The 20,596-nt window shown below is 40.0% G+C and overlaps 1 protein-coding gene across 3 annotated transcripts in view; it reads right to left on the bottom strand.

Annotated features, from left to right (window-relative positions):
* Nucleotides 1-20,596, bottom strand: part of cfap299 (cilia and flagella associated protein 299) — a 97,457-nt gene that overhangs the window by 37,822 nt on the left and 39,039 nt on the right. The gene's annotated exons all lie outside the window — the stretch shown is intronic.

The raw sequence follows: 20,596 nt of genomic DNA, 5'->3' as shown, positions 1-20,596 counted from the left end.
GACCTGAAAACAAGCCGTGGACAGTCATATCATCATTATACCAGCGTTGCACTACACTTTCAATCTATATATGTAGAATATGTCACATACATGAAAAGAATAAACAAGACAGGTGAGAGGCAGTATTTTTCCTGTGCTCCCTCTTTCAATGAGGGTAAAGGAAAATCACGTCATCAATTGATCATTTTCAAAGGCTAACTCCATGTAGAAAGATAGTGGTGCAGCATACACATAGTTGTAGCAGTTTAGCAATGCAGCAGTCACACGCTGCTCATGCAGGCAATGTGGACTGAACATGAGAATGATTTTGCCGTAGGTACAGTACTATATTAAACTGATCTTTCCTGACTTAAGTCAGACAGAAAAAAGTGGAAAGCATATCCATGATTATTTCATTCTTCTGAACATTTTCACTACTCTCATTACGACCAATCAATCGCCTTGATTTAACAATCGCCGACTCACTCGCCTTTGTAATCACATGTAAAACCACATGAAGATGTGCTTTGATGTGGAGGTCTTTGGACGAGACCTCAATCGGACCCACATCCAAACCTCTTTTTTTTTTTTTTCAATAAACCAGCTTCAAAAGGGGCTGGCAGACATCTATGACTATCACTGTGATGTACCCTATGAGCACATCTGATAACAAGGTATGGACACTCAGACCCAAGAACCTGAGTAGTATTTTGTTAAATGCAACAAAAAACAATTACATTTTTGTTTGGCAAAAAAGGCTCAAAATATGAATACAACAGCCAAAAATTACCTGAGGGGTTAAGACACCTGCCACGAACTGCACAGCCCCTGTTTGAAACAGGTCAGACATCTCGCTCTCTACAATTGCTACCTAGGGAAAACATTTATCAAATAAAGGAAAGACAGGGAAACCACTGGATGTGAAGGCGACAGGTTGGCTGTCTATAACCCAAACACAGATTTCTGATTAGAACTCAACACTGCTCGGATTCTCCAACGTAAACAAAACACATAAATCTAAAGACAGTCATCCGGCTGCTCAATACTTTGAAGTGTGCTCAAGCCAGACATAACCTGAAAAATAAGGATGACAAATGGCTTTGTCATCGCATCAAGACAAAGCCAATGAAAGGCAAGTTGTCCAGATCCCCTCAGGTGACAGCAAGACATGAAATGATCTTTTCATGTCGATTTGATGGTTTAGATAACACACGATGACAATGGATGAGAAGAACTACAAACAGAAGACACGCTCAGGTGTGAAGAGGTTGTTTTGTCTGCCAAGGATAAAAAGCTTTTCTTTGTTTCTGAGAAAAAAAGAGGACTCTTTTTGTGTCTTACTTCTCTTGTTTACTCTGAGCCTGAATGAGTCCCACTTATCGGCCTACAGTAACACAGTAAGTGGACCCAAGTGAATACCTCAGCTCGTGATATCACATTTGTATAACTGTCAGGACACGGGCCATCTGTGGATCCCTTTACTAAAAAGGCGTGAGATAACTAGCGCTCCAGAGCTCAGAAGAAAAGAGGGCTCCTTTCTCTCTGCCTCTCAAACGTTTAAAACAGATGCTATCAGGTTCACAGCTGGCTGGAGGCCTGGACCAGATACCCTATCTACTGGCTTCTGTCCTCCTGCAGCCAGCCTTGAAAAGATATCATCAGGTGGACAAGGCAAAGGAAAAGGAGGCGAGTAACATTTGGGTAGTGGCGATAAAAATATCAGTTCAACTCGTCTATGAGGGATACATCAATCAAAAAGGCCAGTTTGCTAAATATGCCAGCACTGATAACATTTTACATTTACACAGTACTTTGTCATGGGATTTCTTTTCAGATTTTGAATAAAATAATAAAATGTAAATACGGGTTGTAAGAAACTGCTCCATCCCTAGTACAATGGTATTCAAAATAAACGAATATCCACCAAATCTAAAAATAATTAGACTAAAGTCACATTACAGTGGAATTATTGTATGTATTAATCATGCCGTTAACACAGTTTTGCTCCATGTCTTTTCTTGTTTGAAAGACTTTTCAGAGCTGCAGAAAAACATAAAATGAAGATGAAAAATCTTTTAAGTTCTGGTCTTTTGCCATCTGCTTCTTGGAAAAAACAGAACATGTATCACAAAAATGATTAGCCTTATTCATTGTGCAACACAGTTTAGAAGAGTAATGGAAACTTCCTCGATAAAGGGCAAGATTAAGTTTTGTTCTCCTCACTCGCCTTCGACAGGTAAGCCAAAGTTGATTTCTTTCCAGGGAACTGTGGGAAAAAACGATGGAGCCTGACATGCTTATTTACTGCAAACAACCAACATGACTTTCCAGCCTCTGTGTTGGAGGGAGCTGGGGGACCTCCACCTTACATCATGGAAAACAAGTGGAGGTCTTACGTCACCTGGCAGCAATTACCAAGAACAGGTGCTGTGACCTCACAGGGCAGCGAGTGAGAGGCCCCCCGCTTTATGGCAAACACCAGTCTGGTTAGTGGAAGCTGAGCGCTGCCCAGGTTCCAGGTAGAGATTCTGGCTCTTTGTGATACTCAATATTCAGTTTGCTCCTTTTTTTGTGTGTGTTCATGGTTGAAATTTCAGCTGGCTGAAGGAAAACACCAGTGACCTTAAGATAAAGGTTGGATAAACCGGTAAAGAAACAGTAGAGCAGGAGTTTCCTTTAAATCCACGATCTGTCCAGTTAATTAACACAACAAAGCCTCCCAAATCTTCCTTGGTACCCCACCCTCCAAAAAAATCCACCATGAACATGTTTGTGCGCTCAGAAAACAGTGAAACTTGAACAGTGTTGACAATCGTAATTATTGTGGTCTGTGAAAGCTGCGCAGAGATCCCCTGCCCCTTGACAATAAGTCAAACCTACACAGATGTGAACTACTCCACAGACCTTTGGCTAATCTTTCAAAGCCCCACGGCTGAAAGAGAGGGATTTACAAATTCAAGTCAAACAGAAGCTGACAGAAGGCTGACACGTACTGTGCCCCTCTTTTGTGCTTTGACAATGTCCTACAGGTGGGGACACAAAGGATGGACCACCTGACTTCCTGTGGCAAGAGGAGTGTATTTCTGAGTGAGTGAGAGAGTGAGTGCGTTTGTTTGTGTGGTGTGTATCACACAAAAAGGCAGAATGCCTAAAGAGAGTGAACTAGGGGAGGGGTGTTGAACCTCTATAGTATAAACAGTATAGAGTCTATACTGTATGGTTACAAGTAAAATTTCTAATATCACAATATATATATATTTTTTGGCCTCTTTATGGCTTTATTGGTAGGTCAGCTGAAGATATGACAGGCAACAGGGGGAGAGAGAGGGGGAGTGACACGCAGCAAAGGGACCCAGGCCGGGAGTCGAACCCAGGTCCGATGCAGAGCCTCAGCACATGGGACGCACACTCTGCCAACTGAGCTAAATGGCACTTTGAAAACTGTGATGTAGAAAAACACATTTGCAGTACATTTCCAAAAGCTAAGTATTGAAAAAGGGTCTGTTTTGGTTACTGTACAAAAACACAAAGATGTGATTTTGTCAAATGATACGAAACCAAACCGAAGGCAAATTATATTAAGCTTACTGACATTTGCTTAACATCTACTTCTTGATATTATAGTACAAATGTTGCAATGCTGTCCATAATAAAGCATTATGTTTCCTGTACTGTGCCATTGTGTATATGGCTCCAACTAATTATTTTTTGTATTCTCAAATAATCACTTTCCTTTTTCTCTGAGCAGAAAATGTTCCAAACTCATTGAAATTGACAGTAATATAATGATAAAGTTTTCACATTGTAAAAAAAGGAACCAGCAACTGTGTGGCAGTTTTGCTCAATAAATTACCTAAAGGTCCAGTTTGCGGATTAAGGGGGATTTATTGGCAGAAATTTAAAATAATATTAATTTTATATACAATAATTAAGAAACAAATTGTTTTGTTTTTGTAACCTTAAAATGATTGCTTATCCATAACCTTTTGCGCAAAGTCCAACATGTTATACTGCCATCTTTCTACAGGAGTGGACAGACAAATGCTGGCTTTTTTTTCTGAAATATTTTGTTGGCCTTTTGGCTTTTAATTGATAGAACAGCTCAAGACGTGACAGGAAACAGGTGGAGAGAGAGGGGGAGTGACCTGCAGCAAAGGGACCACTGCAGCGAGGACAAAGCCTCTGTACATGGGACACCCGCTCTACCCACTGAGCTAAACGGCACCCCAAACACTGGCTTTAGAGAGAGCCTCTCCTGTTTCTTTGCAGTAGCAGTCACTGTTGGCTGAGACGGGGGCTATTCTGTCAGTTGCAACCTGCAACCACACCACTAGGTGAGGCTAAATCCTACACATCGGACGTTTAAACACATTTGTCGATTAACTTTCTGTTAATTGGCTAATCGAATTAACTGTTGAGACGTTTCAGGAATTTTATAACGTGTATGTTCTATTCTGTCTCAGCTCTTTTGTCGGGGAAGTGCAGATAAGACAAGATGTTTAACACTACACATTCATAATTCAGATCAAACCAATTATAATGTCCATGCGTCAGTCAGAGTGAGAAAGTGAAGCTGTAAAACATGTTTATGACCGAATATCTCTACAAAGCTGTTTCAAGTCACTTATGTATGTTTGTCACCAGCTAACACCAGCAGTGACTAACCTGTGTACAACACTGACTGCTTTTAGAGAAACCACCCCCCACCCACACACACACCACCAGCCCCCATGGACCCCTCCTCCCTCCATTCTCCAGCCCACCTCTGCCCACACCAACCCCCCCACTCCCTGGGAACAATCCTGCAGTGTCAGGGAGCTGTGCAGGTGTCTTGTGGTGTCAGCTGCCATACTGTTTATTATTGGTGGGCTGTGCTTCAGGAGGAATCCCGGGCCATCACTAACAACTGTGTAAATTTGTTGGGGTAAGGAAAACACGGCCTGTACTACAGGAATGTTTTTAGGTGGGAGCCCTTTTTCTGGCAGGCTTTACTTATGTCCCCTTTCTGGATATCCTTTTAGGAGCGTAAGTGTGTGTATGTGTGTGTTCCCCTTTTTCTGGATATCCCTTGAGGAGAGCATGTGTGCGTGTGTTTGTGTGTTTACTCAGATCCCTGTTAGCTACTGTAACAACAACAGTAGCTACTCCTTCTGGGATCCACTTAATGTATTTACAACATTCAACGAAAGAATAAAAAAAACATGACAGAAGATGAGAAATCCATAAGACTTAACAATATATTTGCAAACACTGAGAGAAAACAACACAATCATTTAAAATCTGACAAGTTCAATAGATATCACTACATAATTATGCCATCTCTTAGAGATACGATGTCATCAATAAAGCAACACAAATCCTGTGTTTAAGAATAAATCAAAATGGATCTTTCTCTCCATCAATGTCATAAATTTAGCAGAAAACCAGGACCATGTTTAAGTACTCTTATTTATTATAAATACATTGAACTATGACTTCAAACATTCTTTTGTAATTTATTGCTCTCTATATCGCCCAGTTCTACATGGGAGGATTATAAAAAAGTCCTTCAGATGTCTTAAAAGAATGACAGGTACTATCAGGTATCTCTTCAGATTCACATACAGTGATATTTTTCCATAAAAGAAAGAAAAGGGTAACACTTCCTTGTCTCTACACAGTTATTCATTGTTGTCTTATGTTGTCTCACCTGTTTAAATGTCCCATATTATGTACATGTGTGTGAAGTATCCTGTATTTATTTCCTTGAACTACACATATTTAAGTGAGCTATTCTTAACCCTTTATTTAGTAACGTAGGGCTTCTTGATATTGTCAGTTTTTCCTTGAGAGCAGCTTGGAGCACATGAGTGTGTGTTGATCTGTGTGTTTTTACAGAGCGTTTGGGGAGGGTTTAAGGAGGGTGAGGGTGATTACTTATTTGAGTTGGAAGTGACTTCACACAGCCAGCTTGTGTAATGGATGCAACCATATGTACCGAGGTGTGTTGCATCCGTGGGGATCTACCCGAACTACACATCCTGCAGGATATGTGATCAAGAGCCACAGCTCACTTACTGAAGAGCCTGTGGGCAATGAAGCAGGTCATCACAGTCACTAACCTACATTAGCCAGCGCTAACTGCTTCAGCTTCAATGTGAAAGTCACACTGAGAACTCTTCTTAGCAATCACATCACAATTTATCAGAGATTAAACGTGTAATCAAGCAAATTTTGTCAGAAATGCATGTTTCAGAGTTATGCAGGCGGTGATGCATTTCTTGACATTCAAAACACACAGAGACAGTATCTGTCGGACTCCGTCATGTATAAGTTGAAGCCGCAATATGTAAGAATTGGCCACCGGTCAAATTCATACTTAAAAAGGGGAAAGCGTATCAGAGTTACCGCTAACTTCTGCTGATTGTTGCTTCTGTTAGCTAGTTAGCCATGCAGTTTGTGGTCCAGACTGGTAGCTCGGGGCGTATCAGTGTTTACACCATCTCCAGTAGATATCTCTTAAATTCCTCCATACGGCCCCTTTAATGTTGAAAAATGGGCTGTGAAAAGTGTTGTCTGGCTGGAATATGGACTAACTGGGATGTTACAAGTTCAGCATCGTCAACAAACTGACATTCATAAACATTTTGTTTATGTATAGAGAGTTTACATTAGTGACCTTAAGAGCTGTCGGTAGGTTCGTTGTTTCCCAAAGCTTTTAGGCTTTACTCTTTGACGAGTGGCATCTCACAAGAGCGCTTACAATTTTCTCATCTCCCATCATCAATTTGATAAGGTAGCTTGATTAGTCAGGTATTTATTTCTTTTTATTTTGTATTATTATTTATACATTTCCACCTGCTGATTTTATCTATACAGTTTATTAATTGAAATGTTATAACATTTACTATATCCAAAAATGCAGTGAACTGATACATAATTACACATTCTGTTGAAGATTTTACAATATTTTTTGCAATTTCACGAATTACACTAAAATGTAACACTTCGGATCAATTCACAAACATTAAAAAGGCCCACAACTCAGTCGTTCATGGAAACAGCAGCTGAATTCAGTTCATATCAGAGTTTTTTCAAGAGACTTTCTGTAATGGGCTACACGGATAACACACACAAACAGACCCATTGTACGCACTCCCTCTTTGTAAAATGTGTTGGAGTGTGCCTCCCAGACACAAGAGCAGGGCTGTGAATTGTTTGTACAGTGCTGTGAGTCACTGTAATCTGTTTGAGCACCCTTTAACGTACCCTCTCATCACATGCGCTGCTGATAGACTGCAGCCACCATTCCCAGACGTCCCTACACTCTCTCCTGGAAAGTGCTGTTGCTCTTACATCTGCTAAAAAGTCTAGATCCATGTTTCATTTTAAAATAAGTCTATATCTACAAAAATAAATAAAGTCTAGCGCTTTGATTGTTTCCATCCTGGAGAGGGATGAACACATTGCAGTTTTGCCACACAGATTCAGTAGCCACTATGACTTTACATATTTGGGTGTTTACAATGAAAACACAGTATTTTAACCTTGTCATTTCTGTCACTGTGCCATCGTGATACTGAGGCACACAACACATTTCTAAAGCTTTTGTTTGTAATTGTCAAAACAGGCCTTTTTGTGTGCACATGCAATAAGGATGGAAATAATCAAAAGACATTTCTTTTCCTTTCGTTTATAATTACAGGGTGTGTCACTAGACAGATGTCTTGGCACCGGATACAAAAATGCACAAGTTAACTGTTCAAAAGGACTTCTTGCCCTTCACTGTGGTTTAATGTTATATCTGTATTCTCTTAAAGTCCTGCACAAAGCCTGGCCAGGCCACACAAAACGGTGCAAAGGAACCTTTTTCTTGTTTCTGTGCAATGCATTGTTGCATTAGAGGATTTTCTCTCTTTGTTGAAGGAGACATATTATGCTCGTTTCAGGTTCATCATTTTATTTTGGGTTACTACTAGAATAGGTTTACATGCTTTAATCTTAAAAATAATTTTTTTTTAATAAAAATTAACAGTTATTTCACACTGTCCAGTGCTGCAGTACTGTGTTCCCTCTCCGTTTGAAACAGATTGGTCAGTTCACATTTGCCTGAGCCAGCATTGTTAATAACATAGCAGACTGTACTGTCAATTTTTATGTGCCAAACTTGCTGGTTGGTATACATTATGCAAATGTGTGACATGGTGACGTAGTTTGATGTTATAAAGTCACAGAATTAAAGGGGAGACTACTGACTATGTGTTTCAGGAGCAGTGTTTTCTGTGGGAGAGGGGAGCTTCTGTTAGTGCGGACTGTAGCCTTTGCCTTTATAACTTTCAAAATCTTTTACATTCTAAAGGACATATGGTTTAAAACACTGCAGGAAAAACACGATACGTCTGTTTAAATGATTTAATTTTTGCTGCTCATCTCTGTTCATTCATTCTCAAATGTTTAAATGCATTGTTTGTTAATGATCTACTACAACAATAAATCAATTTATGGTCAAATTTACATCATCTTTTATTTTGTGACTCTCCTTTTCCTCCAGACCTGGGATGTAACAGTGTGTATTAGCGGGTGTGGTTTTGCACAAATAATAATATTTTGTACAAGGTTTTTTGTTGCTCATTTGACATTGTATGTCCTTGAAGACCACATGCATTTCCTCAATTTGGAAAACTCTGGGAAGTAAAAGTATGCAAAGGACAGAGGGCCAAATAGTGCTTGGAGGCCACATTAGGTAACACTGCAGCATACAGTGTGCAATATGTTTGGCTATAATACTAAATTTCGGGTGATGCATGGCAAAAACGCGTGCCTGGATACGGGGATGTTTGGTTGTTGTTTAGATGTCAGTTTAGCAAAAAAAACAGATTTGTACATTTGTTTACCCCGAGCGCTCCCCATCTGCATCCATAAACAGACTGCAAGGTTGTTTGTGCAAGATACGGAATAAATAAATCCAGAAGCAGGTGTCCTCCTATTGGGCTTTCTAAACACCCAATGGTGGACAACTACGCCCAGTGAGGTTAGCCATGAGGGCAGAACAACTGTGGCCAGATACCAAAGGGGAAGCAGCTCGGTCAATCAGTAAGTAAGGCAAGGCAGCTAGCTCCAACCCTCGGCTGCGTTGGCCTCTCTCTTTTTGGAGAACTCGCCAGTAAAGCCATCACCACAAAATAAGTGGCTTGAACCCACACACTTCAAATTACAGGGCACTCGGAATCAGAAAATGCTATCCTGCTTTTCGCAATTGGTGTTTTAGAAATTCTATTAAAACCTCCTTAGTTTGGCCAACGATGCTGTTTTTCTCTGACTGCACCGGCTCACGTCGGCTGGAGTGTGAATTGTGTTGCGTTTGGAGAATTTTCATTGTCCTCACAAATGATGAACTGCGACAACAGACACTGTAGAGTATACATAGCTGCATTAAAAAAACACTGTAGTTTGGTGGAAAAAGCAGAAACACAGAGCAACACGGTTTCTGATATGTGAGTTATGGTTGTCTTTGGAAGACATGTTGCACGTGCCTAAACTCAAGAGCTCACTGAGAAAGAGTAACATAGTCTCAGTATGCACTAACTTTAGTAGTGCCAAAGAAACTTCCTGCTGCAGCATAAAGCAATGATGGGAATATGAAAGCATGACCTGGACTGGTTTCCCAAAACCAACACTTCAACTAACTTAACAGCAACTCAATCTTTGCACAACTGTTTTTAATGTTGGTTTTTGTGACAAGGAATCTGAACAAAAGTGAAATTCCCCTCTACAGAATTTGTCATTTTACATTTTTCATTCTCCTATAGCGAAGCACCAGTCAAACCCAAACCTAGAAGACATAAAAGCAGAAGGAAAAGTCCATGTGCAGTAAATGCAGAACTGTGAACCAGCAGAGTGCTCTGCATTCGTGGTCGAGAATGAGTAAATCTTTTATAAAGGCACTTTTTCTAGATGTATTTGCTTTTACTACCAAGACAACTAACTTTGAATGTCCATTAATTTCCCGCGCAGTACTCAGCAAACTAATGGAATCACTCTAAAGTATGCAACCTGTTCTAGACAAGAGTTAAAGGATTGAAGTCTTTGGCAGGTGGCAGACATTTTCCTAGTCCTCACAACTGCAGCTGATAAAGGCCTTCCCCATATGGAGAATGAGCTGTCAGCCTGACAGGTGGCATCACTTACGGCGCTCGGTGCAGAGCCCTGTAACAGAAAAAGGGTAAAGTTTCTGCTCCCTGGAAGAGAAGAAAAAAAAATCCTGCCCCTACAGTAAATTAGTCGCATGCCTGAATTCAGTGAGGAATTACCGGTTGAGAATAGCAGGCGGGTCTGGCACATGTGGTCAAAACACAAATCAGTCAAACGCCATCTCAGCTACGGATTTCAGACACCAAAGTGACCAAGCAAGGCATATCTTTTCCCTCCCCTCCACTCCTACAATCATTTTCCACATTCCACTGGCTTTTAAATTACCAGTGGGAAGAAGAATACAAGTTTAGCCTAAAATATATGTGAGAGCAGTGCGACAGCGTTGCCTGTCCACTGGTGAGTTTGTGAAAGCTTGTCTAAAAAAAAGGAAAAACCAGGATTATGGTGTCATTAACTTTGCGGGTACTTTAATCCTTTCTGTTGCATTTCCTGCCCTGTTAAAGGACTGAGTCTTTTATTTAAAACTCAATGTTTCAGGCCTGTGTATTGCAGTAGCAAGTTTTAAAAAAGATATTTCAATATAAAGAAACTATGCTGAGGTTTCCTGGCTCAAAATTGCACATCTTAGACTGATATGTTAAGCCTTTGCACTGCATGTATGTCACATCAATGCATTATCCTGCAGAATCTAACAACATAATGTGCAAGAAGAAATGTAACTTTCTTCAAAGACCTGGGCAAAGACCTGGAGAATAACATTAGTGTAGGCTGACTTGTTATATCATCCTAAACTGCAGCTGCAGAGATTTTTTCCCACACAGCCTATTTGTAGAAAGTGTAAATGTGCAGAGCAATGCACTGTGACATCAAGTTATTGTCTCTATTCATCCTCTCTAAAGCTATTTGAGCTTCATAATTAGATAAAGCTTCAACCTTGGCTGCCAATAATGTTCAACAATAAGAACAAGAAACATGTTTATGGGGTTTGCAGCTTCACTGATTATTTCCTGCAAATATTCAAAGCTTCAGCTGGGGGATGTGCGGCAGATGGACAAAACAAGATATCATACTTTGCTCAAGCTTGTGGGAAAAGAGGCAAGTGATCAGCCACTGTCTCTTCTATTACCACCTAAAAAGTATTAAAAGTCAACTTGACAAGCAAGCAAATGTTGAGCTGTTGCTCGCCCATGCGGAGGGTTAGGGTTGCACAAGTCACAGCACAGCGAAAAGCTCCCTCTTTAGGATGGATACTCTTTTTGTTGTGTGCTCAGATCACATGCACATGCCTGGTTCTTACGTGCACAGATTTGAAAATAACTAAACTTCGTTGTGCAGCTGATGCAACTTCTCCTTCCTCTTAACATAAATGGGAGAAGCTTCAAATCCTCAAAGCATCCAGGTCAGCTCGAGTTATCTTCCTCCATTTCAGGTCAGATCAGGCCTTGACTCTGACACCACAGTGATACTATACTACAGACTTCAGTATTCTGCAAACCAAAAGTAATTTTGCAAAATTATGTCTTTCCAGCACTCTGGGCTTTGCATACAGTATGTGGGACAAACCTACATAACACATCACACATCACTCCAAACATAACACAACTACTTTGTTACCCTTTGCAACCAAAGACTGATGAAAAAAGGCCTAAATCAGCAACCAAAGATGTCCAACTTAATTGGCTGCTGTCATTGGCCGAAAAATCTTTAAGAAGCATGAAAATGAAACAGGCAAAATCTTCAAAACACAGCTAGAGAAAGGTGAAGTCAACAACAGTAACTGTACTGTAACTACTTCACCCTAATCACTATTAGTAAATTAACTCTATAGCCAGAGACCAAGAAAACCAAGAATCTAATCTGATTAAAGGCGTACATCTAATGAGCCTTCTTTAGCAGAAATGCTAAATGTTGCTAAATCACTGATATACAGTTGACTCTAAATCAATATTCTCAATCTTAATATATCTATTCTAAATGATCTTGTCATGTTTAAGAGTATGTTGAGACGAGCAGAGCTGTGAGCACAGTATGTATTTCCTGACAGAAATGAGCAGTATCCATCTTTCAAAGTGGAAAAAGATGAACACATAACTAAACATGAGACTGCTTACATACAGAGATCTGCTTGTGCAGGTGTGTGAAACTGGTTGGTCTGATTTGTAAAGCAAGCATTTATCAAGATGTGAGCGCCTGAGAATTTGTCCGTGAATGTCTGACATAAGAGTCTTGAGGTTTTCATGTCTTTGTTTTTCAGTGGGGAGCTGCTGAGAATCTAAGCTACTGTGTTTTCTTGGGGGAACAAAGGCGAGACCTCGAGGTAACCGTAGCTATGTTAAGGATTTTATTTCTCATACAACTGTGTGAAAAGGGGGCATGCAAACATTGTTACCATCTGTAGTAGACGCTATATCATCTGTGACAACTGATTCAACACTGTGGAAGAACAAGGCTGTTTATATTGAAACTGATATGCTACAAAATTATTACATCACTTTAGAATGTATTTTTCTAGAAAAACCCCAGTAGTTTTTTAATATCTATTTACAACGGAATAACAAATCTGAAGATTAAAATAACAATGTCAACTATGGTTTTATCTATTATATGTGACAGGATTTTAAAGTTTATTATAAAGTGAAACTTTTTTGGAAAATCTTATTTGAGATCAAATGAAAAGTGCAGCAACCAGGTGCAAGGTTGAAATTACATTACTAACGGGTAAGACATAGTATCATACCTGCCAACATTGGGCTGGGAAAAAGACGAAGATTGCCCCTGCCCTCATATAACTCTGCACCACAAATTAATATAACTAGTGCAGTGCCCGTAAGAAAAATGTATTCCTATAGAAAAGTGGCAGGTTAAGTAGCTTTTTCATGGATGGCCAAATGAGGCTGTGTTTGAAGGTGGGACGTCAGGGATATTTAGGTTTGTTGTGAAATCTGATATTCCAGGGTATAATTGGCCGTTTTTGACTATTTTTGATTTTGCCATTATATTTCACCTTAAAAACTATTTACTTGGTGTCATTATTTTCAGCAGAACCTCACATGTGTGACTGTACAGTTATTTTTTTATTTTGACATACTGTATTAACACAATGGACCTAAAATCACAAAAAAAAACTCAGAGTAGAAAAAGTTAGAATTTTTTACTGTGAAAATCACAAATATGTTTAACAAACCATTTTTTATTACTTATAATGCAAATATAAATTGTTGTTTGCTAAATATGTGCATACATTTTAAAAATTTACAAAGTTATATGTGTGTGGGTGGGCTAGCGGCTAGCAGCTAGCTACACATGAACATCCACAGATTCCGATTCCACTTTGTTGTCCGCGTGTCTTCGGATCTCCTCAGACCGGAACAGACTCGGTCCGGACTTGTTTAGTCTCATTAATCCACAACAGTCAGTTTAGATGCACAGAACAGAACGGGACCGAACCGCCGTCAAAATCCCGGTCCAGCTCGCACCGCTGCAGGTATAAATCCGCTTGTTTCTTCAGGTATGTCGTGGAGTCGGGCTCTGCAGTGATTGGCTCTGGTGCGCACGTGGCTACGGTTTGCAGTGATTGGCTCTGGTGCGCACGTGACTGTGGTGGTTCCGGTGGACAATGCTCGCAGAATTTGTAAAGCATTTATGAAATTATTTATTAACGGTATCATTGCAGTCCAAACAAATGTGAAGTTGCACACCCTTGAACCACGCAGCAGCCATGTTGTAAGTCTCAGGTCAGTCTGATTCTGATCCGCAGAGATATTTGAGGAACACACACACAGACAGACAGACAGACAGACAGACAGACAGAGATTCCTTGCATTTATAGAGCGATATGATACAGGGATGTGAGATTAAAAATGACTTTTAGTAGTAAAATACATCTAAAAATAACTAACAAGATGTACAAAGGTCAACATCATTGTCAAGAAGACCAACAGTAAGAGGTGGAAGGATAATATTAACCCTTACAGAGTGGAGGCAAGACGAGCAAGCGTGAAACAGGAGGAAAATGTCAATGAAAGGGAAAGTCTTTCACAGCATGGGTCCAAAATATGAAGTCAGTACGGTCTTGCAGCAAATGGAGTTAAATTCAGGTCTCCGTCAGACCTGTTTGACCAATTTTCAGCGGGAAACTCAGCGGAGGACTTGAACATGTGCATAGATGCTTCTGAGTTGGGTTGCCATGACACTTTTCCCCACAGAAACTTGGAAACATCCACTTGATTTGTATGACTATGGAATCGGGAGATAACTGGGAAAATTTCTTTTCCCTTGCATTACACTTGATTTTGTCACTTTTTTAGTGTGAATGATATATTACTAGACACGCTCGCAATCAGGTTTTAATTAGAGTGTTTTATGAAATGAGGTCACAGCATACAGTACAGTATACATTTGGTAACAAAGCTTCAGTGGCTGCATCTGTACAACTGTTGAACAACACAGAGATGACATGCAGCGTCTAATGCTAAACTGCACGTCACAAACATCCTGCAAGTAATTGGACTGGAAACAAACAAACAAACTCATCTTGGTGGGTCCGAATACTTGTCGTTGTCACCTTGGAGACGAATCATTATACTGTGGTTCAAATTATCGTACGGAGTTGCCCACAGTGCAGCTATGCAGAAATTACACAGTACCCATAGTTCTAAAGTGGGCACGAACAAGGCTGCCACAAACAACTTTATTTTTGAGTGCACTCCCTTCCTGTTATTTGAGGCAGATGTTTTAACAGATTTTTGAGCGGAGGCAAATACATGTTATGTTGGTCAGCTGCGTGTGCAGCTCGACAGATACAGCACTGCCCCGAGCTCACAAAGTTACAACTTTAGGCACAGATGTTGGCTACAGTAACCACATGACGATGATCCGGCAGTAGTAAACACATTCAATCTGGCACTTACTGGAATTTAAAGAGTAATCAGCACCTTCCTCAGGGATGACTGGAATCTGCGGATCTGCAGCTTGCAGACCTTAACTGTTGTCAATGTAAATTCTGCATACCACAGAAAGACTTGAGGTCACTAGATTTGAAATCAATTGATAGTAACGGTCATAGTATGAGGTTTGTTTTGTTTTGTAGTATATAATCTCAAACACACTCAGAACAGACACTTGAAAAAATCATTTGTCTCCAAGACTACATGGGAGTTACAATAAATTCCTGCACAGTGGAGAAGAAGCAGCTGCTTCTTTGACTGGTGAACACCTGAAACTACTGACAGTTATTATGGTATCTTAATGTGATATTACAGCTGAAAAATAACATCATTTACAGTATATATTATTTGACAGCACAGTGTTTGTGGAAAAAGTGGAAAAATTACAACATTTGTTTAAAAGCACAGTATTTAACATGTGCCTCTTGGGGTCTCAATTAAAACAATAGTAGTATGATGCTGCTATGAAGTAGCCTGGGATCTTGCAACGTGTTACCTTCGTTGTTCAACAACCACAGTTCAACAGTTTAAATGTTCACGGACAAGATAATGTTTTAAAGTTATATTCACATTATGTTTGCCAACTTCCTTACTCTTTATGTTTTCCCTTAAGTTTTGACAGTGTTGAAAATACTTGCAGATACTTGCACAATTCAACGAAACATATGAAATAAAAAATAATACATCTACTGTCCACACACAGTAAATGTTTTTTTCTGGTGCAAAATGTTTGTTGAAGTCTCTGAAAGAGATCTGACAGTTGGTTCCAGTTTTGAACAAAGTTTGTTAGGCGATAGTATAACTGTCGATGTTATACTATTGCCAATGTCAGGTAACTTTAGCAACATTAGCTCGTCCACAAACTGGCAACCACTTGAGGGGGCAGATGATCTGAACAACAACGATGCACCACAGTAGTGCAGTTGGTAGACCACAAGCCCCATGTACAAAGGTGCCTCCTCGCTGCAGTCTGACCTGTGGCCCTTTGCTGCATGTCATCCCCCCTCTCTTTTTCACCCCGTTTCTTGTCATATCTAAAGCTGTCCTATCAAGGGGAAGGAGAGTCTGACAGGGAGAAAGACATTTAAACGGCATTTCACAACATTTAGTGCACAATGGGTTCAGGGTTGATCTGCAGTGGTGATCCACTCTTTGACTGCTTCAAATCCACCCCAATTAACATTTCCTAGAACTGCACAGATGTTACATCTGACCAGTATCCCATTCGTGGTCCTGCAACTCGTCTGTAACTCAAATCCACTCCAGCTTGACAAATGAAAAGCAAAGACCTCACTAATGTAACGCGGACGCCTTTGCCAAGTTTGCCAGTTTGTCTGATCCTGTCGGTACAGGAGGTAATGTCAGCTTACAGTTTGTAAGCTCTTACGTCATTATGAAGGGGTGTGAAAGTAAAGGCTGTCAAAGTTGGATTTATATGAGAAATACTCAATATCTGTGCTTTGATGTGCTTGGAGGGCAAGGCAGGTGTAAACCTTCAATTCAGCTCAGGTGTGGAAAGCAGAAGGTGGCAGACGAAAAAAAAAAACGAGGATGTTGAGAGGGAGTTGTCCTCTGAATTACCTCTTTGAAAATACACTAACCAGAAAGCCCCTGGGACATTATTATTTTCCTTCCTTCTTTGTCTTGGACTTGGACTGGTTGGGTTTTTGTGGGATGAAGTGAGAGTAAGAGGTCTAGTGTATTTATTTCCCACGTTTTTTACTGACTACATGTCTGTGCTGGGATCCAACTGTGGCGTGGATGTTTACTTGTTGAGCGACCGCCTCTCTTTCCTCTCTGCGCTGTACGTATTAAGTATGAGTACATGGGCTGGGTTGAAAAAGTAGGTGTTTATGTAAGTACAGTAAATGTAATTCAACACTGATCTGGTTGGCTATTCCTGGTACTGTCTGAGTGCTAAAGGGGGAGAGAATAAATGACACACAGCACAGCCACAACAAGAACGTAACTGCCACTGTAAGCTTGAAACAAGTAAAAAAGTAAATGCCACAGTTTTATTGTAGATATGTGGCTTTATGATCAACAGATCGACCAGAATAATACTGCCATGTTTCTCTTTTGTGCCTTTTTATTTTGCATTTGAATGCTGCCAGTGCAGGATGTCAAAAGGCCACATTACTTAAGTCCATGACCAACCACATAAAGCTGACTGAATCCTCTGATACAGGAAGCCACATAGTAAATGCTTATACAGGTTTATATTGATACTGTTTACCACAATCCAAACAGCATGACTTAATTCAGTGTCACACTTGAGGCTACAATATGGTGGGAAAACTCTAATATCTGAAGCAAAAAACAACATATAGGTTTCAGAGAAGACTGTGATGTGATTTTCTACAGGTCGAAGGAGCAATAAGACCTCAATACTAATACTAATGTCTTAAAGAACACTGTGGAACATATTTAGGACCTATTTTGCTTTTTTGTTTTTCCTTTCCTTCAATGTTTTATATATGTTTTTCTGAAAGTAAAATATCTTGAAGGTTTAAGAGGTCAAAGTGGCGGCTCCTCTCTCCCACAAAAAAAACACTGTTCCTAAGACGCCTCGTCAGTAGCCGCGTATTTAATTCTGTGACATTGTGACATCACAGTACTTCAAGGAGTCACACATTTGCAAAGTTTACGCCTAGCGGATAGTTTGGCATGTAAGAATTGATTTAGCACAGCTACTCTGTTGTTATTAGTCTAAAGAGACAGGAGCTAAAAGAGACTGCGGGGGAATACAGAGCTGCAGCACTGGAAGGTATGAGGAAACCATGAACAACAAACATTATTTACATGTGCATTCATTCTACTAGTATCCCAAAATAGAACTATGAACCTAAAAAAATTTGCTTAATATGTCTCCCTTAATAAGTTTCCATTTGCTATGCGTGTACATTTTTATGACCAAATAGCCGCCATTCCACCATTCAAAACAATGCAAGCATGATGACAAAGAGACATGCCTATCTCTCTTTATTATTCCCAGCCCCCAATGCTCTTTATGAATGTGTGTGTGTGTGTGTGTGTGTGTGTGTGTGTGTGCCAGCACTCATTTAAGAGGCTGTGTCCTGCTGAGTTTTCAGTGTGTCATTATGAATTATTGTGTGTCATTGTGAATTATAGTGAATTAAAAAATACACTGTATTATGCACCCCATGCTTTGTAAACTACAGTATTTTTGTACATTAATACACCAAAACTGTAGCGCAAAATCCAAAAGACTCCTGTAACTATGTACATTATATTCTAGATATCTGAGGCATTTATACAAAAATGACAAATACAAGTGGCTTAGAGGGAGCCAAAATCATAAGCAAGCAGTAGCAGTGTGTGCAAAGGTTACAGCCCAACATGGATTTAACAAAATATTGCATGACTTCAGAGCGATCATGAATCCACTTCAGAAGAATCTAATGTCTTTGTTCCAGCACACACATTATTCCTCCGTGAACTCTGCTCACTCCATGTTACCACTTTGCATGTTTGAGCCTCAACTGTCAATCCTTTGACAAAAAACAGACTTCAAAGTCCTTGGGTGGGGCACAGTTTCCTCCTAAAATGTTTGTAGATTAGTCTGATCTTAGCAAGTCTACCAAAACGGAATTTGCAAAACAATTACCTTCCTGTTCAAAGCGAGTGTGCCATGCATTATTACAAAAAAGTCTTCTGAGACATTTCAACATTGTACGTCTCCGGGATCTCCATTTGAAATGTTAACATTTGCGGTGTGTGTCCGTCACAGCAGGACTCTCTTTGAGGGTTTGAAGTGAACAAGCACTTTTCTAATTGTCAGCTCTTGCTCCCTCTGCACATTAATCTGGGCAGCGCAGCCAGGGATGAGCTGCAAACAGAGGGGAAGTCCCTGCCCGTTGATCTCACATGGACCACAAATACACACACGCAGACGCACACAACTGAATGTGTACAAACACGCACAGGCACACACACACACACACAATATTGATTCCATTCCAGAGCCAGCTTTTCTTACCACTCACTGCATGTGACATGATGGAGTTCCACTGTATTAAGTCTGTTAACATTTAAGAATATAACAGAGTCAAGCCAGGAACCACCGGTGTGCTAAAGGCAGCAGGGTGGCCTCATGGTTACAGCAACCACCTTGTAACTAAAAAGGTCACAGGCGTGATCCCTCCAATGGCCCATATGTCCATCAAATTAAATTGAAGCCAAATCCTTTCATTCATTGTAACAGGCTCGAAATGTCAGCTGAACACCAAATGTGCAAATGATATGCTTCGGTGCTAGAATCGGTGCCTTTGTAATACAAATGAAGCTTTAAAGTTCATTGGTCAGCACTTCAACTTATGTTTATATGAAACGGACTGTGATTCGAGCCAGCTTTCATTTAAAATTATCCAAGTCTGCAACACATTATCGCATGCATTCTGCATGGTCAGGTTGTGTTTTGGGCCAAAAATATGAAATTTACATATGACATTGAGAGCAACACAGGTATCTGGATTAATACGTTAGACTACGGCTCCCAGTGAAGGCATCTAACATAGATTTTGATCTTAAAATTTGTCAGATTTGACATATTACACACTGGTTATGACGAAGGCTAGAATAAATACGATAGCGAACATAATCAATTAGGAAATGTGTTTCATCATTACAGATTCAACTTTTTGGTTGTAAAATAAAAATCTGAGTTGTAGACCCTTTACACAACATTAGAAAGCATTGAGAGGCTGCTCTGTAGTCTGGTGGTACGGCAGCGGATACTTCTGTATCTCTTGCCAGATGGCAGCAGACTGAACAGACTGTTGCTCAGGTGGGTTAGGCTAAGCTTTGAATTAATTTGGCCAGGTCGGGCTCTAAAATGAAGGAATCAGGCCTAGTCAGATTGGAAATGTAATACTCTAATGGTTTAGTTTGTTATGGCAGAAACATGGACTGAGGCTGATGCATAGTTATAAAAAATACTGCCAAGATAAAACTACAATAAATTAATTAAAAAGTGAAATCAAGACAGCTCAGAATGCTAACTAGAGCTAAGAAGTCTTTAATAATGTGGCATCAGCAAACACACATCTCATATAAACCTCACCTTCAAAGAATACTAAAGGCCAAGAAAAACAAAAGATAACATATTGTTAACTCTTTTTTTCCCTGGATAGAGCATCCCCCGATGTCTGATACGTTTATTTACTTTCATCAGAAATGTTAATTTATCACTTTTGTGGTCAGAGAAATGAAGATATCCCACACCAGACGTAAATTTAGGACACAGGCCAAATCTATTGCATCCCAGTTAGTGGGAACTGGGCTGTTGGAGCTCAGAGCTATGATTTAGGATGATTACACAGGTGTTTTCTCACATAAAAACGCACAGAGGAAGGTTGATTGAAACCAAAGTCTCTGAACTTTGCTCTCTGCCCCTCTTTATAAAAGATCAGTATCATTTTGTCTGTTTTGAAAACCATAAGAAGTCTTTTCACCACTACACTCATTAATATAAAAAACTTCAAATAGAGCTCTTGCAGCTGTATAAAGAATTATGTGCA

Source organism: Sparus aurata, chromosome 5 (genome assembly GCF_900880675.1).
Source record: "Sparus aurata chromosome 5, fSpaAur1.1, whole genome shotgun sequence".
Taxonomy (NCBI): domain Eukaryota; kingdom Metazoa; phylum Chordata; class Actinopteri; order Spariformes; family Sparidae; genus Sparus; species Sparus aurata.
Note: the sequence above shows the minus strand (reverse complement) of the source record. Positions and strands in the feature narration are given on the sequence as shown.